This window comes from Hemiscyllium ocellatum, chromosome 2, assembly GCF_020745735.1.
Source record: "Hemiscyllium ocellatum isolate sHemOce1 chromosome 2, sHemOce1.pat.X.cur, whole genome shotgun sequence".
Lineage (NCBI taxonomy): Eukaryota > Metazoa > Chordata > Chondrichthyes > Orectolobiformes > Hemiscylliidae > Hemiscyllium > Hemiscyllium ocellatum.
The window spans coordinates 130,366,294-130,393,567 of record NC_083402.1 but is presented as its reverse complement, the minus strand read 5'-3'; positions in this window follow the sequence as shown (position 1 = coordinate 130,393,567).

The following is a 27,274-nucleotide window of genomic DNA, read 5'->3' as shown; positions in this document are numbered from 1 at the left end:
TCATCACTATCCACAATTCTACCAACCTTAATGTCATCTGCAAATTTACTAACCCATCCTTCTACACCCTCATCCAGGTCACTTATAAAAATGACAAACAACAGTGGACCCAAAACAGATCTTTGTGATGCCCGTCTAATAACTGAACTTGAGGGTGAATATTTCCCATCAACCACCACCCTCTGTCTTCTTTCAGCTAGCCAATTCCTGATCTAAACACTAAATCACCCTCAATCCCATGCCTCTGTATTTTGTGCAATAGCCTACTGTGGGGAACCTTATCAAATGCCTTACTGTAATTCATATACTCCACATCAACCATTTTACCCTCATCCAACTGTTTTGTCACCTTCTCAAAGAACTCAAGATTTGTGAGGCACGAGCTACCCTTCACAAAACCGTGTTGACTATCCCTAATCAACTTATTCCTCTCTCAATAATTACATATCCTATTTCTTATAACTGTTTCCAACACTTTACCCACACTGAAGTAAGGCTCACAGCTCTGTAATCACTAGGGTCGTCTGTCCTCCCCTTCTTGAGCAAGGGAATTTGCTATCTTCCAGTCTTCTGCCACTATTCCTTGAGACAATGATGATATAAAGATGAAAGCCAAAGGCTCAGCAATCTTCTCCCTGGCTTCCCAGTGAATCCTTGGATAAATCCTATCCAGCCCAGGGCACATATCTATTTTTATACTTTCCAGAATTGCTAACACCTCCTCTTTGTGCACTTAACTCCCATCTAGTCGCGTGGCCTGTATCTCAATATTTGCCGCGACCACATTGTCTTTTTCTCGTGTAAATACTGATGAAAAGTATTCATTTAGCGCTTCCCCTATCTCCTCTGACTCATGCACAACTTCCTACTGCTATGCTTGATTGGCCCTAATCTTAGCTGAAAAATGTGTTGCTGGAAAAGCGCAGCAGGTCAGGCAGCATCCAAGGAGAAGGAGAATCGACGTTTTGGGCATAAGCCCCTCTTCAGAAACGTCGATTCTCCTGTTCCTTGGATGCTGCCTGACATGCTGCGCTTTTCCAGCTACACATTTTTCAGTTCTGATCTCCAGCATCTGCAGTCCTCACTTTCTCCTGGCCCTAATCTTACTCTAGTCATTCTTTTATTCCTGATATACCAATAGAAAGCCTTAGGATTTTCCTTGATCTGATCTGCCAATAACTTCTCATCCCCTCCTGGCTCTTCTTAGTTCTCCCTTTAGATCTTCCCTGGCTGACTTGGACTCTCAAGCGCCCTAACTGAGCCATCACATCTCATCCTAACATAAGCCTTCTTCTTCCTCTTGACAAGAGATTCAACTTCCTTGCTAAACCACGGCTCCCGCGCTCGATAACTTCTTTTCTGCATGACCGGTACATACTTATCAAGGACCCGCTGTAGCTGGTCCTTGAATAAGTTCCACATTTCAATTGTGCCCATCCCTGCAGTTTCCTTCCCCATCCTATGCCCCATCCTAAGTCTTGCCTAATTGCATCATAATTGCCTTTCCTCCAGCTGTAACTCCTGCCCTGAGGTACATACCTTTCACTTTCCATCACTAAAGTAAACATAACCGAATTGTGGTCACTTTCACCAAAGTACTCATCTACCTCCAAATCTAACACCTGGTCGGGTTCATTATGCAGTAACAAATCTAAAATGACCTTACCCTTTGTTGGCTTGTTTACATACTGTAGTAAAAAATGAGGTCTGCAGATGCTGGAGATCACAGCTGCAAATGTGTTGCTGGTCAAAGCACAGCAGGCCAGGCAGCATCTCAGGAATAGAGAATTCGACGTTTCGAGCATAAGCCCTGAGGAGAGGTTACCCAAAGGGTTACCCAAAGGGTAACCTCTCCTTTCCTGTTTCTAATCTCAGCCCATCCTATCTCAGTATATGAGTCCTCAAACATCCTTTTTGCAATCGTAATACTGTCCTTGACTAACAATGCCACACCTCCCCCTCTTTTACCATTTTTTTCTGTTCTTACTGAAATATATAAATCTCGGAACCTGCAACAACCATTCCTGCCCCTGCTCTGCCCATGTCTCTGAAATGGTCACAACATCAAAATCCCAGGTACTAATCCATGCCACAAGTTCACCCACCTTATTCCAAATGCTCTTGGCATTGAAGTAGACACACTTCAAACCAACTTCTTGCCTACTGATGTCTTCTTGCAATTTTAAAACCTTAGTTCTGAATTCACTACTCTCAACCCTCCAGTATATTCGAACAAGAATTTTGGCTCCCATGCCCCCGCTGAATTAGTTTAAACCCATCCAAAGACTATTAACAAATCTCTCCCCCTGGCTATCGATACCCCTCTGGCTCAGGTGAAGACCATCCTGTTTGTAGAGGCCCCAAATACCCCAGCAAAAGCCCCAATTATCCAGGAATCCAAAACCCTCCCTCCTGCGCCATCCCTGTAGCCATATGTTCACCTCATCTCTCTCCCTATTCCTCATCTCACTAGCACATAGCACGGGCAACGAACCAGAGATAACAACTCTACTTTTTTCTAACTCTAAGCTTCCACCCTAGCTCCTTAAATTTCTGCTTCAAATCCCCATCTCTGTTCCTACTTATATCGTTGGTGCCTATGTGGACCACGACTTAGGGCTGCTCCCCCACCCCCTCAAGGATCCTGAAAACTGTTGCACAAAACCGCAAAAGGGCTGGCTGAGATGATTTTTGACCCTTGCTATTTCTAATTAAACATTGTTCCATGTTCATGCCTATTCATTGCACGCAAATGTATTATCAGGACTCACCCAATACAAGCCAGCATCACGTTCGAAATGCCGCACACACACCAATGGCTTCATCTTTGGATCACAACGCACTATTTGGAAATTAAAATTTGGCTTCTGATTAACTCAGACCATCTCCCAGCCTTTCAGGCCCCGTAAGATACTTGGCCCTGAGTTTCTAATGCATCTAATATGCATGCTAATCCAGTCAGTCTGCCCCCACCACATCACCCATCACCTGTACCTCAGTTCTTGTCAGAGGTTTGCATCCTAACTTTAAACTTCAAGTTCACTCCAGTCACTCAGAATTATGAACAACTGCCTTTGTTTCAAAGCTGTGATTAAATAATTTGATATTCTTTATTTCCTCTGTTAATTAATAAAAAAAATGTTGGCTCCTTTTGTAATGGTTTCAAGTTACACACTTGTTCCAGAGAGCCTGATGAGTCCTCTTCAAACTCAAAATACCACAGATTCTGGAGATTGGAAACAAAAACAGTTAATGCTGGAAAAGTCCTATTCAACTCAGAATGTTAATTCGTACTCTTCACAAATGCTGCCAAAATTGTTGTGTTTCTCTTGTATTGCTTACACTTTCTAGTTGTATGTTTAATGTGATACATCTTTCAAGTTTTCTAATTTCCCCCCATATAATTCTACTTTTCTCCATGAGACCACAATATTATAAGAGATAGGAGTAGAAGTAGGCCATTCAGCCCATTGACTACATTCTGCCATTCAATGAGATCATGGCTGATCTGATAATTCTCAACTCAATCTCCTGCCTTTCCCCAAAGCCTTTGATTCCCTGACAAATTAAACATCTATCTATCTCAGCCTTGAATATATGTTATATTCCAGCCTCTACAGTCCTCTGTGGCAAAGAATTCCACAGATTCACTACCCTCTGGCAGAAGAGTTCTCTCCTTACCAATGACTGCCTTTGCTTTAAAACAGAGATATTATGGGATTTCGAGGGAAAAGCGAGCTATCTTCCACAGCCAGTTCTCCAGGTTTCTCCAGTAGATGTTCATGCACTACATTTTTGATGAATGTTTAACATTCCATTTCCATCTGTTGCCAATATTTTTTCATATTATAGAACAATTACATAATTCGAAAACTTTCACAAATTGCAGTTGTTTCAAATAAAGAACAAATTTGCAGGATATTTTAACAGCTGGACATATTTTTCACCTAATTTCTTAATAGTTAAATCAAAGGAAATAAAAAGCTGCAATTTATAAAGCATGTTAACTAATATTATTTTCAAGACTTTGTGCATGCTATTGTTACAACAAGGGGTATACACCTCCACAAACCTAAACTCAACACACAGAAACGTTTCACCCCATGCTTTAATCTGTGAAAATTCAAGAGGCAAAGAACTATCCCAAAAGTCACTATTTAAAATAAAAGTTAACAACTTCAATTTTTAAAGTTGAATAGAGAACAATTAACTAACAACTATTTACAACTCATTTGTCTAAACCTATCTTTTACCTTCCCCTCTATAATGCCAGTCCAATAAAACCCTCGATTAAGATTTACAGAAAAATACAGATTTCAAAACCAGCCAGCAGTCGAATTTTCTCTTGGTATCTTCCTCTGTAGATTTGCTCTCCAGGTCTGTGTCAATCTTTTTTTCCTGTACTAACTCCTTCTCCAGACAGGTGCCTCTCAGAGAGTTCTTACTAGCAGCCGACATCTGTTGGTCTTTTGGCAGTTCTCCTCCAACTGTTCAATTTTTTCCTGTTTTATACCCCAAAATATCGGATCATTTCGTTGGTGTTAAGATTGTCAAAATAGTAAACAAAAACTTGATTGGAGTTTCATATTTTGGGGCATAATTTAAACTGATTGACCAAATTTGATTTTTTTTTGTCTCATACCTGTACCTCCACACACATCATCTATTGCATCCGCTGCACCCGATGTGGCTTCCTCTATATTGGTGAGACAGGCCGCTTACTTGCGGAACGCTTCAGAGAACACCTCTGGGCCGCCCGAACCAACCAACCCAATCACCCCGTGGCTCAACACTTTAACTCCCCCTCCCACTCCACCGAGGACATGCAGGTCCTTGGACTCCTCCACCGGCAGAACACAACTACACGACGGCTGGAGGAGGAGCGCCTCATCTTCCGCCTGGGAACCCTCCAACCACAAGGTATGAATTCAGATTTCTCCAGCTTCCTCATTTCCCCTCCCCCCACCTTGTCTCAGTCGGTTCCCTCAACTCAGCACCGCCCTCCTAACCTGCAATCCTCTTCCTGACCTCTCCGCCCCCACCCCACTCCGGCCTATCACCCTCACCTTGACCTCCTTCCACCTATCCCACCTCCATCGCCCCTCCCCCTAGTCCCTCCTCCCTACCTTTTATCTCAGCCGGCTTGGCTCTCTCTCTCTTATTCCTGATGAAGGGCTTATGCTCGAAACGTCGAATTCTCTATTCCTGAGATGCTGCCTAACCTGCTGTGCTTTGACCAGCAACACATTTGCAGCTGTCTCATAGCAACACAAGTACTGCTAGTTGTTGGACCAAATGTTACATGGTAAATTCTCCAGCATTCTGTGTGCTTGCTAAGTCCTTCAACTCTCTTAAAGGTACAGTACCTTTTACACCTTCACGACATTATACTTAGCTACGATTCATTTGAAATGGAATTGAGTTCTTCCCTGCTGTAGGTCATTGAAGTACCTGTTTCATAAAAATATGTTCTTGACGAGACACATACAAGGAGACTAATTCAAGCTGTACCTTCCCGTTGCTTTAATCAGATGCTATTGACAAAAGCAGTGCATGAGCTGAGATGAAATGTAATGTTCAGTTTATCTGACCTAAAACTATGAGAAACAACATAAAATATGATAATGTTTACAAGTAAAATCAACTGAACGGAGGTGACCAGAGAATCATTTACATCGATTACACTGTGGTGGTAATGATCTTTCTTGAAGCATCTGTCTGCTTTTAGTTGTATTGGGAGAGTGCTCATCTGAGCACAAGTAACACATGGAAATCAATTTGATATTTGCTGCTAAATGACAACTACTACGGCATTGTATTATGAAACATGTGGTGGAGCTTCTCCGATATCTGTGTGAACAATTTCTCTGGGGAAATGCAAACAGACAGCATAATGTATTGTAAGTTTTATTTTTAACAACATCAAGAAATCACCAGGGAAGAAAACATGGAACACCAAAGCACGTTGTAAATGTAATAGTGTTCCATTATAATTTCTCTGTATAATTTTAAATTGCCAGAGCTGTGTACGTATCACAGGGAATATAGTGAGATGGATTCAGAATTCATTCCAAATTTGCAGATGCCACCAAACTAAAAAGAACTGTGTGAAAAATTACAGACATGAGGAGGAAAGAACACAGCAAACAAAAAGCCAGCAGGAATACTTGGGAACTAATGTACTTGCTGTAAAGGAGTTCGATATTGAACTATACAAGGAACCTCTATCCAGTTTGTCTCATTTGCAAATATTACTTGCTTTCCTTCTGGATGAGACAAGGTGGGCAAGAGAGCAGAGTGGAAGATGGACTACAAGATGCCTGGCCTCTGTGAGCCAGGTTGGGAAGTGAAAATTGCTAATAGAATCATAAGGAACCATGTCAGACCATCTCTCTCGTGCTGTCATAACTTTCAGTGGATTTTCTCAATGGTGAGACTGGAAGCACAGCAGCCCCAAGGAAGTATGCAAAAGTAGATCCAACGAAAGGCCACTTTACAGTTTTGTCACTATAACTGTGGTGAAATCTGCACATGGAAAGGCTACCGACTAATTGATGATAAACACCCCAACAATCACCCTCATCCCTCCACCAACAACAGCAGGAAGAAGATGGAAAAAATACAATGGATCAATGCAGGATACTGTGGATAGAGTAGATAATCTTTGCACCCCAATGATGTGTCCCCCCAAAAAGCGTTCTCCTCAATCACTTGACCTCATGAACATTTTAAAGGTTGCTTTCTAAGTTGCTGTATGTTTCAGGTCTTTGGAGTTCCTCAGCAGGTACTATTTCTAGGAGTGGCATTGTTGAGACATCAGAAATACCAGTCCTTGTAATTAGACCGGCAGCACCAGGAACCTGTTTGGCAACCTGTGAACCAACAGGTGATCAATTAAGATGTTGCCTGTGGTACAGTTGCCAAGCAGGTCCTATGGTTGACAAATGTGGGCTTGGGATCCGCTGTTAACACTGACATTGAAGTCCTGACTCACTGGGTTAAATTCACATGTAAGCCTAAAGATAAAAGTGTGATACATAGCAAGTGGGGAGTGTGTGAAAACTGTGACAGGCCGAATTCATAAATAGTGTTTTAATCTACAAACTGTTGGAAGGTGTCATTGACAATACTATCAAGTAGTACTTACTCATCCAATAAGCTGCTCACTGAGGTTCAATGTCAATTTGAGCAGCACTGTTTGGCTCTATATATCATTATAGTATTGGTCCAAATATGGATAAAAGAATTGTATTCCATAGGTTTGGCAGGAATGACTGCCCTTAACATCAAGGTTACATTTAACGATAGTGTTATCACAAAGCTCTGTTAAATTAGATGTCAATGCGAATTGAGAGAAAATCTCTGCACTGGTTAGAGCTGTACCCAAGGGAAAAATGTTTTGGGAGAAAATCAGATTAATCCCAGAATATCACAGCAAGAATTCCTTAGAGTCTTAAGCCAAACTTCATGAGCATAACTTTATTTCCATGATAAAATCAGAAATGGAGGTATTCATTTATGGTTCGAGTCAGAGAGTGATAGAGTACAGAAACAGACTCTTCGACCTAACTCATCTGTGCTGACTAGGTATCCTAAACAGATCGAGTCCCATTTGCCAGAATTTGGCCGTTTTCCCCCTAAATCCAGTCTATTTGTGAACACATTCAGATTTCTTTTAAGTGTTGGAATTGTACCAGCTTCTGCCATTTTCTCTTGCAGCTTATTCCATACATGCACCACCCTCTGTGTGAACAAATTGGCCCTTAAATTCCTTGTAAATCTTTTCCCTCTCACCTTAAAGCTGTGTCCTCTAGTTTTGGACTCCCCTACCTTAAGAAAAAGACTAAAAGGTTGCATGGTGTTCAGTTCCATTCACTAAACCTCAGATAATGAAGCTGTCAAGCTTACATGTAGTTAAGTGTTGGACAACATTGGACTGATAATTGACGACATTCATGCTGTACAAAAAAAGAGGGAATCTAACTATTTCACAACATCAATAGCTTTGGAATCATCATTTACGAGAAATCTAATTGAACTGGTAACATAAATATTATGCCTATAAGAGGTTGTAATGTTGATGTAGTGCTCAGTGGCATGTGATTCACTTCCTGACTTGTTAAATCCTTGTCACCATCGACTTGTGTGAACTCAGTAAGATGGAATACTGCCCATTTACTTGATACCAGGAAACGAACAGGCAGTTGGCAAAGAGGATGTTGCTCTCACTAAAGTTGTGAAGGTAGCATCCTGCTCTCTAGTTGAAGTGTTAGTCTTCCATAAGTCTTTCCTTCTTTTTTTCAGATCCATCTCCCAACTCAAGAAGACAGCTCCTTGATGAGGACTGTCACTTTCAAGGACTGCCTGATGAGGATTACTTGGTAAGGCACTGAGCAGTTGTTGATATATGCAGTTGTAGGGTCAGTCATTCTTTTGAATACTATCTGATGGATTTAGAAAACCACACATGAAATCATTATGTCCACTGTTTCCTTGTCCACTTTCATCTGAGGGTTGGTTGTCATTCTTTTGAAGAACACAGCTTATTTTTCAAAATACTGCATTGATAATAAGGTATCACCATTGGAATCACCATTTACCAGAAATCTAATTGAATTGGTAACATAAATATTATGCCCATAACAGGTTGTAATGTTGGTGTAATACTCAGTGGCCTGTGACTCACTTCCTGACTTGTTAAATCCTTGTCACCATCGACTTGTGTGAACTCAGTAAGATGGAATACTGCCCATTTACTTGATACCAGGAAACGAACAGGCAGTTGGCAAAGAGGATGTTGCTCTCACTAAAGTTGTGAAGGTAGCATCCTGCTCTCTAGTTGAAGTGTTAGTCTTCCATAAGTCTTTCCTTCTTTTTTTCAGATCCATCTCCCAACTCAAGAAGACAGCTCCTTGATGAGGACTGTCACTTTCAAGGACTGCCTGATGAGGATTACTTGGTAAGGCACTGAGCAGTTGTTGATATATGCAGTTGTAGGGTCAGTCATTCTTTTGAATACTATCTGATGGATTTAGAAAACCACACATGAAATCATTATGTCCACTGTTTCCTTGTCCACTTTCATCTGAGGGTTGGTTGTCATTCTTTTGAAGAACACAGCTTATTTTTCAAAATACTGCATTGATAATAAGGTATCACCATTGGAATCACCATTTACCAGAAATCTAATTGAATTGGTAACATAAATATTATGCCCATAACAGGTTGTAATGTTGGTGTAATACTCAGTGGCCTGTGACTCACTTCCTGACTTGTTAAATCCTTGTCACCGTTGACTTGTGTGAATTGGATATTTGCTGGATATTTCTATGAATCTGTCAATTCAATAGAACATTGTGACTTCAGTAATATTTTCTATTCTTGTGACCTTCCTCATGCCATTATTTTCTTTATTAACTAAAAAATTATTTATGTTTGAGGAAGGCAAGTTTATATAAAACCAACCATTATATCAGGTGTCCTCCAAGATGGGAAATGTTAGAAAAAAAATAATTTTTAAAGGGACCTCAATTTCCAAGAAACTAAATAACACTCAAGAGGCTCAACACCATTCAAGAAATTTGGGTCCCCATCAACCATCATAAACCTTCATTTTTTTCACCACCAGTACATCATGGCAGTAGTGTGAATGATTTACACAATACACTGCAGAAACCTGCCAAACCTTCAGCAGCACCTCCCAATTCTACGAGCTCTATGGCCCATGAAGGGAAGGACATCTGATATATGGGAACACCACCACCTCCAATTCCTCTTCCACGTTACACAACATTCCGCTTTATATAGGAACATAGGATATAGGAACATAGGAATTAGGCTGTTCAACACAATATTCCTGCTCTACCATTTAGTTGGATCATGGATGATTCTCTCCCTCAGTGCTAGTTTCCCATACTTTGCCTACATCCCTTCAATCTTTAATATTTGGATAGCTAACAATTTCTGTCTTGCACATACTCAATAACTCAGCCTCCCCAGCCCACTGAGAGGGAAAATTCCAAAGATTTAACATGAACTGAGTGAAGAAATTCCTCCTCAGCAGGGTCCTAAATGGCCCACCACTTATTCTGAGACTGTACCTCCTGGTACTAGCCACACATCCACACCCACCCCCGAATATACACATATCTGCCTTCCTTTGGTAAGGACATTGAAGTTGTAGACTATACTCCAGGTGTCCTTCACTGAGGCTCCACGTAATTGCAGTAAGATATTTTTACTCATTCTCTTTCAATATAGGCCCACACACTATTTGGCTTCTTATTTCTTTATTGTATTTGTATGCAAGCTTTTAGTGACTCATAAACAAGCATTCCCAAATCCCTTTGTACATCAATAATTCCAAAATCTCTGAACTTATGAAATATTCTGCATTTCTTTTCCTCCCACGCAATTATCTCCTTCCACACTGTCATGTTCTTGTCCTTTCATTTGGCCTCCCTAAATGTCCTTGAAACTTCTTTGAATCTTCTTCACATTTTACATTTCCAACTAATTTTGTCTCCTCATTCAAGAAGGGGGAGCAAAATGACAAGTAATTGTTATGGGGGTTCTATAATTAGGGGGACAGATGGTATCCTTTGTGAGCCGGATTGGGAGCCCCACATGGTGTGTTGCAGGAAATCTCCGACCGGCTTGAAAGGATATTGTTGTTGTGGTCCACGTTGGTGCTAACAACATAGGCAAGGCTAGGAAGAGGACTTGTTTGGGGAGCATCAAACACTAGAAAGGAAATTGAAGACCAGGTCCTCAAGGGTCATAATCTCTGGATTACTAACTGAGTCATGTGCTAATTGGCATAGGGATAAGAAAATTAGGGAAGTAAACACATGACTAAGAGACTGGTGTGGGAAAGAGGGATTCCATTTCATGGAACATTGGCATCAGTTTTGGAACCGGAGGGATCTGTACCGATGGGACAGTCTCCACCTGAACCAATCTGGAACCAGTTTTCTGGCGAAAAGGATAAATAGGGTTGTCACTCGGACTTTAAACTTGTGAGTTGGGGGAAGTGAAAGGGAAAGCAACAGGGAGTATGGAGCCAAGTAGAAAGATAAGCAGCGGGTTAGCATGTGTGCAGGGTTTAAGTTCAAGGCAGACCAGGAATGAAGCAAAAAGGAAGGATAACTTAGGATGTTTTACTAAAGATGTTGGAAACCATGAGGATAAGAAAATTAGCATTAAGGCGCTTAATCTAAATGCTCATAGTATTCGTAACAAAGCAGATGAATTAATGGCACAAATCATCATGAATGATTATGATGTGGTAGGCGAGGGTGTGGTAGCAGGGGATTCAGGACTGGCAGTTAAACATTCAAAGATTTACAACTTATTAAAAAGACAGGGACATGGGCAGAGGCAGGGTTGCCTTATTAGTTAAGAATGAGATTAACTCTATGACACTGAATGACATAGGGCCAGATGATATGGAGTCTGTGTGGGTGGAGTTGAGGAATGACACAGGCAAAAAGACCATAATTGGAGTTATGCACAGACCCCAAGCAGTGGTCAGGACCAGGGACGCAAGATGTACCAGGAAATAGATAGGGCATGTCAGAAAGGCAAGGTCACGGTGATCATGGGGGACTTCAACATGCAGGTGAATAATGTTGCCAGTGGTTCCAAAGAAAGGGAATTCATGGAATGCTTACAGGATGGCTTTTTGGAACAGCTTGTGATGGAGCCCACAAGGGAGCAGGCTATTCTGGACTTGGTTCTATGTGATGAGCCAGACTTTATAAAAGATCTTAAAGTAAGGGAACACTTAGGAGGCAGCGATCATAACATGGTAGAGTTCAGTCTGCAGTTTGAAAGAGAGAAGGCAAAATCAGATGTAATGCTGTTACGATTAAATAAAGATAATTACAGGGGCATGAGAGAAGAACTGATAAAACTTGACTGGAAACTAAGCCTATTGGGGAAGACAGTAGAGCAACAATGGCAAACGCTTCTGGGTGTAATGAAGGACACAGTACAGGGGTTCATCCCAAAGAAATGAAAGATTATCCAGGGAGGGATTAGACAGCCATGGCTGACAAAGGAAGTCAGGAAATGTATCAAAGAAAATAAGAGAGCCTATAAAGTGGCAAAGAGCACTAGGAAATCAGAAGGTTGGGAACACTACAAAAACAGAGGATAACAAAGATAGAAATACAGAAGGAGAGGATCAAATATGAAGGTAAGCTAGCCAGTAAGATTAAAAATGATAGTAAAAGTTTCTTTCAATACAAAAGAAACAAACAAGAGACAAAAGTAGACATTGGCCGCTCCAATTTGATGCTGGAAGGCTAGTGCTGGGGGATAAGGAAATAGCTGAAGAACTTAACAAGTACTTTGTGTCAGTCTTCACAGTGGAAGACATGTCCCAATAATTAAGGAGAGTCAGGGGGCAGGGTTGAGTATGGTAGCTACAAAAAAGAAAGTGCTAGAAAAGCTAAAAGATCTAAAAATTGATAAATCTTCTGGTCCCAATGGGCTACATTCTAGAGTTCTAAGAGAGGTGGCTGAGGAAATAGCAGAGGCACTAACTGTGATCTTTCAAAAGTCACTGGAGTCAGGAATAGTCCCAGACAATTGGAAAATTGCTGTTGTAACTGCCTTGTTCAAGAATGGATCAAGACAAAAGATGGAAAATTATAGGCTGATTAGCCTAACCTCGGTTGTAGGTAAAATTCTAGAATCCATCGTTAAGAATGAGATTTCTAAACTCTTGGAAGTGCAGAGTTGGATTAGAACAAGTCAGCATGGATTTAGTAATGGGAGGTCATGCCTGATAAACCTGTTAGAATTCTTTGAAGAGGTAACAAGTAGGTTAGACCAGGGAGACCCAGTGGATCTTATCTATCTAGACTTCCAAAAGACCTTTGATAAAGTGCCTCACGGGAGGATGCTAAGTAAGGTGAGGACCCATGGTGTTTGAGGTGAGCTCCTGGCATGGATTGAGGATTGACTATCTGACCAAAGGCAGAGAGTTGGGATAAAAGATTCTTTTTTCGGAATGGCAGCTGGTAATAAGCAGGGTCCCACAGGGTTCAGAGTTGGGGCCGCAGCTGTTCACTTTATATATAAATTATCTGGACAAAGAGATTGGGGACATTCTGGTGAAGTTCGCCAATGATATAAAGTTAGGCAGACAGGCAGGTAGTACTGAGAAGGAGGGGAGGCTGCAGAAAAATTTAGACAGTGTTGGAGAGTGGTCCAGGAAATGGCTGATGAAATTCAACATGAACAAGTGTGAGGTCTTGCACTTTCAAAAAAAGAATGCAGGCATGGACTATTTTTTAAACGGTGAGAAAATTCATAAAGCCAAACTATAAAGCGATCTGGGTGTACTAGTCCAGTATTCTCTAAAGGTTGATTTGCAGGTTGAGTCTGTGATTAACAAAGCAAATGTAATGTTGACATTTATATCAAGAAGGTTGGAATGTAAAAGCAGTGACGTGCTACTGAAACTTTATAAAGTTCTAGTTAGACCCCATTTAGAATACCGTGTCCAATTTTGGGCCCCACAACTCAGGAAGGACATACTGGCACTGGACCGAGTCCAGTGAAGATTCATATGGATGATACCTGGAATGGTAGGTCTAACATATGATGATTGGCTGAGGATCCTGGGATTGTATTCATTAGAGTTTAGAAGGCTGAGCGGAGATCTAATAGAAACTAACAAGATAATGCATAGCCTAGAAAGGGTGGAGGCTGGGAGGTAGTTTTCATTAGGCGGGTGACAAGGCCCCTGGGCATGGCCTTAAAATTAGAGGGAGTCAATTTAGAATGGAAATGAGGAGACATTTATACAGCCAGAGAGTGGTGGGCCTGTGGAATTCATTGCCACAGAGCGTAGTGGAGGCCGGGATGTTGGGTGTCTTTAAGGTAGAGATTGATAAATTCCTGATCTTGCAAGGAGTTAAGGGCTACAGGGAGAGTGCGAGTAAGTGGAATTGAAATGCTCATCAGCTATGATTAAATGGTGGAGTGGACTCGATGGGCCAAATGGCCTTGCTTCCACTCCTATGTTTTGCGGTCTTAAATAATCACAGCTCCAAGAGGATTCAGTATTTCTAGTCAAAACGTCTGAAACAGGTCTCCTCATGTGAAACAAATCTAATTTTGTCATTTTTTGATGTAATGTTGAATCATCAGAGAATCTTTAAATATCTGTCTAGTATCATATATTTCAATTCGCTTTCCATCTACCACTATCAGAACAGATTGATGAAAACTTGTTAAGGATATATTGAGGCAGGGATCTTATGGAAGTACAACACATAATTAAGACTTCAGAAAATGCTTATTTTAAATAGAACTGTAAGAATTGCCCATTGAGACACAGTCGGTTCTGATATAACACGATAGCTCCATCTCGCGCTATAAGAAAATCATACAATATCCATACCATTTAAAGTAATGGGGCCAGAATCTTGTTATATCCAATACAGGTATGAAAAGTTTGTGTTCTACAAATAAAGGTCTAAATTCTTCAATTTGCGTTGAAGAAACATGCATTATCACAGAGCCGATTGTACAGATTAAAAATTGTAAAAGGTGTTATAGGGAGGATATTATTAAACTAGAGAGGGTTCAGAAAAGATTTATCAAGATGTTGCTGGGAATTGAGGATTTGAGATATAAAATATAGAAGTCTGGGTCTTTTTTCATTGGAGTGTAAGGGATTGAGGGCTGATCTAATTGACGTTTATAAAATCATGAGGGCCACAGATAAAGGTGAATGACAAACGTCTTTTCCCTTGGGTGGGAAGTTCAAAACCAGGGACATATCTTTAAGGTGAGAGGAGAAAGATTTAAAAATGTCATGGGGGCAACTGTTTTACACAAAGAGTATGGTTCTTGTGTGGAATGAACTCTTAGAGAAAGTCATGGATACAAGTTCAGTTACAATGTATATAAGACAGTTGGATAAGTTCATGAGTAGGAAAGGTTTGGAGGGATATAGGCCAAGCGCAGGTAGGCAGGACTGGCTGAGTATCAGAAAATGGTCAACATGGATTAGTTGGAGTAAAAAATGAGGTCTGCAGATGCTGGAGATCACAGCTGCAAATGTGTTGCTGGTCAAAGCACAGCAGGCCAGGCAGCATCTCAGGAATAGAGAATTCTATTGGATTAGTTGGATCAAAGGGTCTGTTTCCATGCTGTATTACTCTGACTCTATGACTCTATCATGTTTTGACTTTTTTAAAAACCATTTTGGAGACATAGATATTGCTGCGTCGACTGGCATTTATTACCCATCTCTAATTGCCCAGACAACAGTTAAGAGTCAATCACTTTGCTATGGAGTCCCATGTAGGCCAGACAGAGTAAGAATAGCAAGCTTCCTTCCCTGAAAGACATTAGTAAACTATATGGATTTCTGCACCACACTAATTAAGTAGTAATGTAGTTAACATTTGGCTCGCTTTTAATTCCAGATTTTGATTGAATTCAAACTTTGCCATCTTCCATGATGACTTAACACTACATAATTTCCTCCACTTTCAAAAGTGTCTATGTCTGTAAAGGAGTCATCAATACAATGGCTATGTACATATAACCAAATCTGGCTCTCCTCAGCCAAGTCTGATCACATGTCCACAACAATCCTGGAACATGATGATAACCCCTGGTCAACATCCTGTTACTTCCTTTGGCATATTTTGGAGAAGTGTCATTTCTACTGAGGTTCATGTTGGATGTCTCCCTGTGAGAACTAGCATGTTTTTTTGTGTGTGATTAACCTAAACTTGCCTCATTAATGGCTTACCTGGCCCAAATGGATCCTCTCATCCAAAGCTAGCCTGATTCTCCCACTTGCTGTATACAGAGGTACTTGCATATGCCAGGATCCATGGTACAGGTGCCATTTTAAAAGGCTAGAACATATCAAGAAAGGAGCTGGATTCCTGGGGCACCCATCACAACAACTCACAGTCTCAATGACAGACAAGGGGAAATGAGCACCCTGCTCTACCAGCAGAGACCTCAAAGTTGTGATGGACAGGGTGGTACAGGGGAGGGCTGTCCTCTTACTGAGCATTGCAAGAGGAGCCATGTCACCAGATGCTGCAGGCTGGGTCAGTATTGCGATGACGGTCTACAGAACTGCCCAAGAAAATCAATAACCTGTAACATTGCAAGTATTAAGCCATCTGTCCTCATCACTACATGATTTTCCACAATGAAGTGAGCTGGGCCTGCAGGCAGTGGGTAAATCACAGGTGACTGCAACTTTGGCAAGAGTGTTCCATCTTCCTAAGTGCACAATCATTGTAATTGCATCACAGACATTATCCTGCATGAAACATTCGGGGTGCTTGGGGTTAAGAATTGGACTGTACACAGTCGGCTCATGGGTCACAAGCAGTGCTCGTAGACATGTTTCACCATCAGTCTATGGGCATAAGCTATTTAAAGGGCCTCACGTTGCATAAATATGCCGGCACAACCCTCACAGAATTAAGTATTTAGACCTGGTTGCAACAATTTGATTCCTGTTTATACCTTTGTGATTTACAGGATGATAGAAGGCAACAGCAGCCAATCTCGGTAAGTGAGTTCCACGCTCCATTTCTCTGTGAAGATGAACCCCTAATTATTAACATCCCCTTATTGGTAGTCCTCCCCATAAACCCCACATTATCTGGCAAGGGTACCCTGGTAATCCTCAGCTGACATTGATGGACAGGCCCTCAAATCTGATTGTAGCCTGCACCTTAAGCAACTTGGCTGAACAGTCCCAAACGATGAGTGACCAGACCCCAGAGGAATATCTGTACAGAGCTGTCTTCCCATGACTCATTAGGCTGGCTGCAAAAGACCCACAGGGTTGACGGTGATCAGATTGTTGAGTTGTGAATCCCCCATTGTGACCTCCCAGCTGAACACATGACCAAATCCAAGCCCCTCGGCTGATTTTGTATGATGCCCTTAACCTACCATATCAGGGCTTCCTAACTGATAGATACTTTCTGGGACTTCATAGAGACCTATTAAACTTTGACTTCCAGATATGGCCATTTGCTTACGTGGCCAGGTGTGTATTAATGGCATAGGTATCTGACATGCGGTGCAAGTTTGAGAGTGTTGTAGCAATGAGCTGTATAGTAAGATATCAACCACCTCCTTGACTGATTGCTGCTGACATCTTTGCCATGCTTCTTGGTTTTGTATTGCCATGAAAAGGCAAGTGCACACAAAAGTACTGTGTGCCTGTTAGCTCTAGCTGAGGGCAAATTGCTAAAAGGCAAGGCAGGGATTGTGTAAACATCCAAGTAGATGTTCAGTGAATGCACACTAAGAGACCAAGCTCGAAGATGCTGTCTGATAGAAACTATGATCTAGGGGCTTGCCCATATGTGCAAAATGTTTTTTTGCCATCATACCAGTCATAGTTGTTGATCCACCCATAGTGCAGCATGACACTGCAAAAACGTATTCTCGGTGGATCAGATGCCAGCAGCCATAGACACTGGGTGTGCGAGACTCCTACCCAAAGAACTTCCCCTCAAATGCCAAGGATGACAGTCCAGAGGAGCAGGTGATGAGCTGTAGTGAACAGGCTCTGATTTTCATGTCAGGATTAATCTCTGTTAATAGCTCTCTGACTGCTTGCTGGTAAGAATCTCGTCTCAATGCCTGTGACTCTGTTAAAAAATGTGTCTTGCTCCCTCACAATCAAAAATAGTCTTGAGGATTTTTCATGTGACTGTCTCAGATTTCTTAAAAGAGCCTATAATGATCATGATTGGGGACATTTCCACCTAAAGCTTCTGTCTCCTCTCAGCACACCACCTTCTGCTACTACACTTCTTTCTTTTGGGTCACCAAGATAAAATTTCCATCATGTCTTCCCATCTATCCTGCGGAACCCCTGAACTTTTGTCTTTCACTGGTTTCTCTCTGAGCCACTCATTTCCACTCTGAACTCATTCCATCCGTGAAAAACATCTTCTCTGCCTTTCACTATATTGCTAGCAAACTATTGACCACTGAAATTCCTTTCCTTCGCCCACATCTACTGATATTGTTGACCATCATCACCATAACCTTCTCAAAAATCAACCTCTTGACCCTGTGTCTCTGCAAGCAACTGTCCTATCCTTTCCAAAGTTCTCAAGATCTCATAAATGTGTGAACAACAGCTTACCTGTTTATATTTGACTTTGGCATTAAGTGCTTTAGATTGAAGGTCTGCACATAAATTGAAACAATATTTGTGAATTAGCATAATATCTACACAACCTGTAAGTGTTGAAAAGCATCAGGTGATTGTCATGTATTTTCAACTGAAGGCCCAAGACTTACAGAATATAATTTGTGCCAAACATTTCAAAGCAGTCAGGTGGTATGCAGGGTCCTCAACACCTGAACATAAATGAGCACATGATACACATTGAAGCCTGAAAACCTAATCAAATGTAGCTGTGTCCTTAAATGCAGCTAAAATACCTAAGCAAAGAAGATAGCTGGTAAGGCAATGCAGATATTATACTGCAGCCATTGTTATTCATACAATACATGTATTTCATAGGGTTGGGTGTCAGTTCTATCCCTGACATGACAAAGATACAATTGTGCAAGGTTATGACAATCAAGGCAGATTTATTTTTGGAGAGAAAGAAGGCTATAGCACAATTGCATTGCAATAGCATACCTGTACAGAAAATGATAACCCAGGATAGATAACCCTGCCAATAATGAAACTTTGTGAACCTTTCAAAGTAGTGGTGTATAAAAAGCAGCCTGCCCAGGAATACTAAAGTAAAACAGTAATACAATGAAACCCCTTTACACCTTTTAACAAAGGACATTAGTCTATATTGAAATGGACTTAGAAAACCATCACTGGAAAGCAATGTGCATCAGTTGCTATGCACCAAATCTATTCTACCCTTTCATCACTATTGATGCAGTTAACATGTAAAAGCTCAATGCTTTGACACAGAGAATATTGGTTTTCTACGCCATTATTCACAAAGGTAATGGTGACTTGGGAAATGAAATGTGTTTGAAAATTTGCTTTCTGCTCTTTTCACAAATGATGTGCAGAGATCAGAATAGAGAATGGAACCAGCGCAGCGACCATCATTATTTATGTTAATGTATTAATAGATGTAGAGGGTTAGGAGGAAATATTGTATATTATGTAGCTTAATAATAAGGAATTAGTGCAAGAAACATCTTATATTTGCATAACACAATACTTTTCAGCCAATTACATATTTCTGCTGTGCAGTTACTCTGTAATACAGAAAATGAGCAAGGCAATTTATGCTCAGCAGTTTCTTGAAATCCTAATGAAAAAGATAACACATTTAGAAATTTGCTTTGGAAAAAAATAAATGCTGCTTTAACAATATAATCAAACCGTCAATCAGTTCCCAATTATAAGTTTTGGAGCTCTTCCTGGAATCCATAATGGCAGATGAGTGGCATAGTCATAATATCAATGGACTAGTAATGCAGAGCCTCAGGCTAATTTTCTGAGAATATGTATTTGAACCCCACCATGACAGATGGTGAAATTTGAATTCAATTATCAAGATCTAGAATTAACAGTTAGTCAAATGGCGACAGTGTAATCACTAAGATTGTTCGAAAAACCCTTGTGATTCACTATTGTCCTTCAGTAAAATAAATCTGTCACTTTTGTCTGATCTACCTGAGGGTCCAGACTCACAGCAATGTGGTTGACTATTGTCTGCCCTCCGAATCGCTTAACATGCCATTCGGTTCAAAGGCAATTGGGGCTGAGCAGAAAATACTGGCCGTTCCAGCAACACTCTCATCCCATGCAAGAATAAGAAGTGATATGGGAAAACTGATGTCAGATATCTGTTGTGTTGGATACAATTGCCATATGGCCTCATTATCAATGCTTGCTGAATTCCAAGACTCATGATATGATTACCTCAGCAAAGGTCTGTTTACATAGGGGTTGTATAAGCCTTGGACACTTGAACTAGTATATGTATTAAAATACACTTTACCCAAGTGCTTTTGTCAGTGAGGCAGACAACGGAACACAGAATTAGGTTTGCTGTTCAACATGATTTTATTAACAAAGTATTCCTTATTAAAAACGTCATTTGAGCATTTCCCAAATTCTCGTTATATTTACTCTCTAGCTGTATTCATCTGAGAAAGGAAATTACCTGCAATGATTACCTGTTTGAGCTGGGTCATTGGAATTCCTTTCCTCCCTGATGTAGGACTGGCTCTCTTCTACGTAGATGAGTCTCACTGATCAGGGGTGCATCTTCTCCTGTGCCTTCTCAGTTTGTTGTATGGTCTTCTGCCACCAGTCCTGCTGTGAATCTTCCTTGCAAGTCTTTACCAAGTATTCACTGAGCCTTCACTGGGGGACTGGCATCAGATGTGTGCTCATATGCCCCTCACTCGAGACCTTCCAGACTGTGTCTTTGGCTAATCGAGTTATGAGCTGAGTTCAAATCATCCAAAGGAATCGTCCTTCACTGTTGCCCACGCCAGGAGGTGTAAAGGTGCCAGAATGTCTGATCAATACTTTTCGAATGCGCACCCCTCGAGCTGGTTGTAACTGATTCCATCTGAATCTTTGTAACCTCTTGCATCTCAGTTTCCACTGTTCTCTGTAACTGATAGCTGCTGGCTTTTGTTTAATTAAGTTTGGCCAATTTTCTGTCAGGCCTGATTTCTTTGGCTATGGGTCAATTTAGAATGCCCAACATTAGGTCCTTCGTCACTTGACAACATAGGCCAGAATTGAGCATTAACTTTGATTGATTGGTATTTTATGAGACAGTAAGAATTTATTCTTTTTATTCATTAAACTCAATGTCTGTATGCTATTTGGGCAGAATAAAATTAGTCAAAGTTCCTCTTTTAAGAGCAATGAGAAGCAGTGTTTGGCTCACACTTTTTATACACTTGTAAGAACAGTGATATTTCAAAGCAGATTTTGAATGAGTGTTTTATTTTCATGAGAATTTCAACACTTATCACTGTTATTATACATCTCATTACTTCGATTCGCAAAGGGCATCGGTAAACGAGCATGGTGGATGCAAGGTGACGTGGTGGGTCACAGAATCTCTGCAAGGGCATTAAAGAGAGCATGGGGAATATTAATGGGCGATGGACAATTTGAGAGCTGAGGAATGTGGAGTGAGTGTGGGGTCAAGAGAGCCCTTGAGGATATGAGTGGCCTAGAAGACCTGAGGAATCACAAGAGATATGAGTAGACATATAGATATGTCATGGGCACATGTAGAGTGTGAATGGGGAGTTAGTTGGGGTGAAGGAATGTGACCGTTAAAGTTTCTAATGTTATTTAATGGAATTGGACTAAATCCCCACAGTATTCAGCTTTTTAACCAGCACACCTTGACATTCACATCTTTAAACTATGTTCAGGGTTTTCAGGACAACACAACCACTGCTTCCCTGGAGTGTAAATCATGCTTGCAGGGCTACTTATATGGAGACTTATCTGCCAAGTCAGGTATTTTTCCAACTCAAACTTATCAGCTTGTTGGTGAAAACCCAGCCTAAGAATACCAATATTCACTCCAAAGTGATCAATGAATAGAAAATGATACAAACCTGTTGTCAGGGCTCTTGTGGTGCAGTGGTAATCTCCCAACTCTGCACCAGGAGGCCTGGGTTCAAGTCCTACCTGCTCTGTAATTACATCATTGAACTGTTTGATTAGAAAATATCTATAAGCCTATTGTATTGGAGGATTAATTTCTTCAGATTATGTAGCACTCAGCCACAGGCTGGTAACACTTGATCAGCATGATATGCAGCCAAGTGCTTAACATTGGAAATCAATTAACTTTGTACACCAATGATACTTGTGTCTTTAAGTGCAGAGATGTACAAAACTGTAATAAGTACTACTTTTCAGCATGCAAACACTCACCCTTAATTCCTTCCTCTCTTACTGTACTCTTTCCCTGGTCTTCCTCTTTCCAGGTCTTGAGGCTCTGTGGGTAACCTTCTGATCTCTGAGCCAAAAGTTCAGGATGGGAATCCTCACTCCAGGCACTGGACATTGCATGTCTCTGATAAGTGTGTTTTCAGTAGGTGGGTATGTTATACAGGCTGGATGTCACATTCGCACCCACTCCTCAGCTCAATTCCACAATATAGGCGATTAATGCAGGTGTCCAAATTGCAGCCTGTTAAACATATCGTAATAAATAATTAAGATTCAATTCAGTTTGTTAAAATTTGCAACAATGCGCCGTTCGTGACAAATATGTTTGTCAAAAGATGTGAGCAGGACTGGGCCTCCCGTTTTTAAAAGGAATTTATAAAAGGTGGAAAGGAATGGAGTGCGGTGGGAGGTGCAACTGTCTTCAAGGGATGTCCTTTGTGCACGGATGACCTTCCCCAAAACATAATGCCTTCCCTTTGTTCTCACTGAGCTGGTCTGCAATATTTTCTTACTCTTCTCTCCAAATTTTCCCAGGTCTCTCTGACTTACTTCCCCTCAGATTTACCTTCAACCAAGTTCCAATGGGGTTTCTCATGGGCAGGCAGTTAGCTTATGGTGCTGCTTATAACTGCTGGAGCTGCTGGCCAATCGGGATGGCTGGCAGCTACCAAGAGCAGATCCTTCATCTCAGTGGAGCACAAATTAAGCAATTTAGCTGAACCACAGTATGCTCTGCCTGTGAGGCCAGCTTCCAAGCGGAGAGTCAGATTCCAGGTTGTTTTCTTTCTGGGCGTTATGATGTTATGCAGTCTGCTTCCCCATCTCCCACCCTGTAATTTATAACTCATTTATAATGCCACTAAACAGGTTGATTATCTTTTAAAAAAACATTCCATATGTCAATGCCAGGCCATAAGAATGGGCGAGCATCCTGGAAAGTTGTGCTCAATGCACACTGATGCCTCTCAAGCAACTGCCTCTCACTTCAGTCTGGTAACCTGGTCTAAAAAAAAACCCATGTAAAAATGTTTGTCTGCCTCATGCATCTCCAGACAGAGGACATCTTTGTAGAGTTATCTTCTAAGCTTGGCTTCATTCCTGATTGAACTTAACTGCATTTAAGGAGTTCTGAGGGCCTTGGTCATTCTGATATTTGATGTAATATTTTTTTAAATGTTCACCTAAGGTAGAAAAAAAGCTCTTGAAAACCTATGGGTTACATGTTTTCTGTCCTCACTCTGTTATAAGTGTCTAACTAGATAATAAAGTTTCAGAGCAATGAGGATCAGATCATCAGGAGTGATGATGAATAATCAATGCTGCTGTTCAATTGCCTTCTTTATTCTACTGAACACTGCGAATGCCTGGCTTCAATGTTGACAGCAGGTTTTAATGCAAGTTCTGGTTTACTCTTTGCCAGTGAGTGTATGATGGGAATGCTGACTTCTCTAAGATGAGGGGAGGACTATCTGAGTGGTCTGAGATTTTGCTGTTCAACTGGTTTTTCTTTCCACCACAACTGCTTCTCAGTTCTTCATTGTTCCTCTTCTGCTTCCCTGTCTCCATTTAGTCATTTTCAAACCCTGTATTGATTTATTAAGCCTCTATTTGTCTCTTACCTAAATCTTACCATTTAATGATCTCCTGCATCTTAGACACTTCACAGGTTAGAAATCCAGGAATATCCAGTCACAGGAAAATTTACGCTGCCTAAGTTGCAAGGCATGAGATGTTCAAAAATTGAGCTTCAATCCTCAATGCTACTGATAGTACATAATCAAGTGTCTGGTAAATGAAGACAGGGCCATTGTTAGTTCTCAGTGAAAGCTTGGGGGAGGAAATAGAGGCCAGAGAGTGAGAGAGACCAGAGGGCAGGGAAGGCTGATTGGAGTCTGATGAGGCAGATGGGAGAGGCAATGTTAAGAAATAAAGCAAATGCAACTGAGAAAGTGGTGATATATGTCATGTGCCATTTATTTGGCATCCTTTGTTTAAATATTGGCTCAGGAAGCTTCTCCCAGCTAATTTTGCTGCATCCCAACATTAACTTTGTTTTACATACAACTATCGACATTGTTGCAAAAGCTTGAAACTAAATTCTGAAAAAATGTATTCCAAAGACTGATAAAAGAAAGTGTAAAGATTTGCACATTCAGACATTGAATTGTAGATTGCATGATCGATTAATAGCAAAACAACCTTGCATTGGGACCTCATTAAGACATTAGGCAACTTGTTTCCATTTGAAAAGTATCTAACATCTATTCCAGGCATTCGCACTGAGCAACATTTTTTTCTCTTTCTCATCATTGCAATTTCGTGGCAATGTACGCACATTTCCTGGTGACCGACCACATTGTCCATTCAGTGGCCCCCAAAAATCTAAGTGCTACCAGGCGAAAGGTATGGGCCAATAAATCATTTTTTTCCACAAATTCCTTTTGTGTATACTTGTTTGTTTTTATTTCTCCTCTTCTGCTACTGTGTTCATTTTAAAATGTTGTTCATCTGTGGTATATTCAGCTCTGCAGAAACACTACTTGTGTTGTGTTTCCTTGACAGATGTTTGTTAACATGCTGAATCTCTCCTGCAGTCTCTGATTTTGTTTTCTCATTTAATGCACTAGCTGGAGTGTCCCAACAGTTACCAAAAACATGTCCTATCTATATTTCCTTCTCTTCATCTAACCTTTCTCATTTATAAATTCCTCTAACTTTATTCAGCTGCCTTTTGCCGTCATTCCTCATAAGCATCTTTTGAAGCATAGATGCCTTAAGGTAATATGGGCTCATATTTTGCCATTACACATTGTGGCCTTTTACACCTTTTGTCTAGATATTTTGGAATCCTGGATCTTTGATAACTCTTTGGGAAAACTATCACATAAACCTATTCAGCAAAAGATAACTAAATAAGACACCTATTTCATATTTGTATTAACATTTACACTATCTATTTCCTTGGAAGCAAAATGGTGAAAAGTTGCAGTCTATACCAGTTTAGCAATTTTTTTTGGCTTGATATTTTGCCTGCACAACTATTTTTCTCATCACTAGAGAAGTTGAACTAACCTGTCATAACTTATAATCATTCTAAACAGGTCTATCAGTTCTATTTCACTCACCACATTTCAGTCTATTTAACAATTCAGGTGTATAAATATGTTTCGGCAAGAACTGTGGATTTCAATTGGATAAAAGAAAACTGATGATTATTCATGTAACAAAGCACTTTTTTTTTCACGAGTTGCTTCTTTTCTTCAGGGCAACAATTCAAACTGCTGCTGGAAGAGTTATTGTTGTAATTGATGAATTGGTTTTAGTGAGAATGACTGACTTTGAATCTGAAAGTACTTATTATCTCAGATTTACCCAGCTCATTGACTCAACATCACACTTCAAAAGATTTCTAGAATTAGTTTTCTTAACCTCTTGTGTCTTTAGAATGTGGTGGCAATAAGTTAAGAGATAGTTAAACCCAGTTTAAAAGTAAACTATGTATCCTGGAACCGAATGTACGTGTAGACAGGTTCAGATTGTAACGATAGGTGTCAACCCTGAAAGACATGTGCAAACTCATTGGGATATACAACATTCTGGCATCAAATGTAGTTATCATGATACCAGGCCACAAATTACTAGATTACTAGTTACCTGATGATAGAGCAGTGCTCTGAAAGCTAGTACTTCCAAATAAACCTGTTGGACTATAACCTGGTGTTGTGTGATCTTTAACTAGATTTATTACATTCAGCTTCTCAATTTACCATGGTGGAATTTCAATTCACAATCTCTGACTTGTTACTTCTGGTAACAAACAACAGTGTTTGGGTGCACCATTTCAAATAAAAAGTTCATTTGTGGGCGGCATGGTGGCACAGTGGTTAGCACTGCTGCCTCACAGCACCAGAGACCCGGGTTCAATTCCTGCCTCAGGCGACTGACTGTGTGGAGTTTGCACATTCTCCCCGTGTCTGCGTGGGTTTCCTCCGGGTGCTCCGGTTTCCTCCCACAGTCCAAAAATGTGCAGGTTAGGTGAATTGGCCATGCTAAATTGCCTGCAGTGTTAGGTGCAGGGGTAAATGTAGGGGAATGGGTCTGGGTGGGTGCGCTTCGGTGGGTTGGTGTGGACTTGTTGGGCTGAAGGGTCTGTTTCCATGCTGTAAGTGATCTAATCTAATTAATATGATGGTTGTGATCCTAAATTGTCAATTAAGATGCTAACAGTCAAAATCCATTGAACATAAGCTAAGGAATTGAATTCAATAATGTAACTAAGCTATGACTATCAATAAAGTTAAACTCTTTCCAGAAACCTGGTTTTCTGAAGAGACGACACCATAATTTTTTGTTTAGTTGCCAAATAATCTTCCAATGATCTTCCTTCATGATTCAATGCCAATCTCAAAATTCCTAATTGAAGCCTCCATTGCATCTTTGTAGCACTTCCTTTGACAGCTGTGAAAGTGCATACCAGATTTTCCCTGGAAAGTTGCTTTGAGACACAGTTGTCAAGTAATCTGGTTAACTAATCAGCCCAGTTCAATTGTGACTGACTCATTATGGACAAAGTTTTAAAAAAATCACACAATACCAGTTTTAGTCCAACAGCTTTATTTGGAAGCACCAGCTGCTCCTTCATTAGGTAACAAGCTACCTGATGAAGGAGCAGTGCTCTGAAAGTTAATACTTCCAAATAAACCTGTTGGACTACAACCTGATATTGTGTGATTTTTAACTTTTTCCACCCCAATCCAACATTGGCACCTCCTCATCATATGCTATGCATCCTTGGCCTGCTAGCTCAGGTGAGGGCCTCAGCTTCTCATATTTTGTCCAGCCATTTAATCCTTAGAAGTTCCTGAAACAGAGCAGTTGAATGTGGTTGAGGTTGTTGGCATGATGCTTTTATGTCATTGAAGCTTATTTGTCTTCATTCTCAAATTGAAGTTCAAAGTCTGTTGAAGGTTCTGGGAATTAAGAATGAAATGGGGAGGTTTTCTTTTCATCCAGACTGGAATGAATCTTTGGATTTCTCCACTCCTAAGGGCTGTGGTAGCTGAGTTATTAAGCAGGTTAGAAACAGAACTTGCTGAGTATCTGCAGACTAATGACATTAAGAGATGTAGTGATGGAGTAAAAAGTGGCATTAAAGAAATGACCAGCCATGAGCAGCCGGTGAGGCAGGTACAATGAGCTGAATGACCACATCTTGTTCTGATGTTCTGATTCTTTTCTAGAAAATTCAATTAGATTGGTCAAGCAAGATTTTCCCTTTGAATCTATGCTGACTATTCATTATTCTCCTTCTTATTTCCAAATGTTCTTCATTGT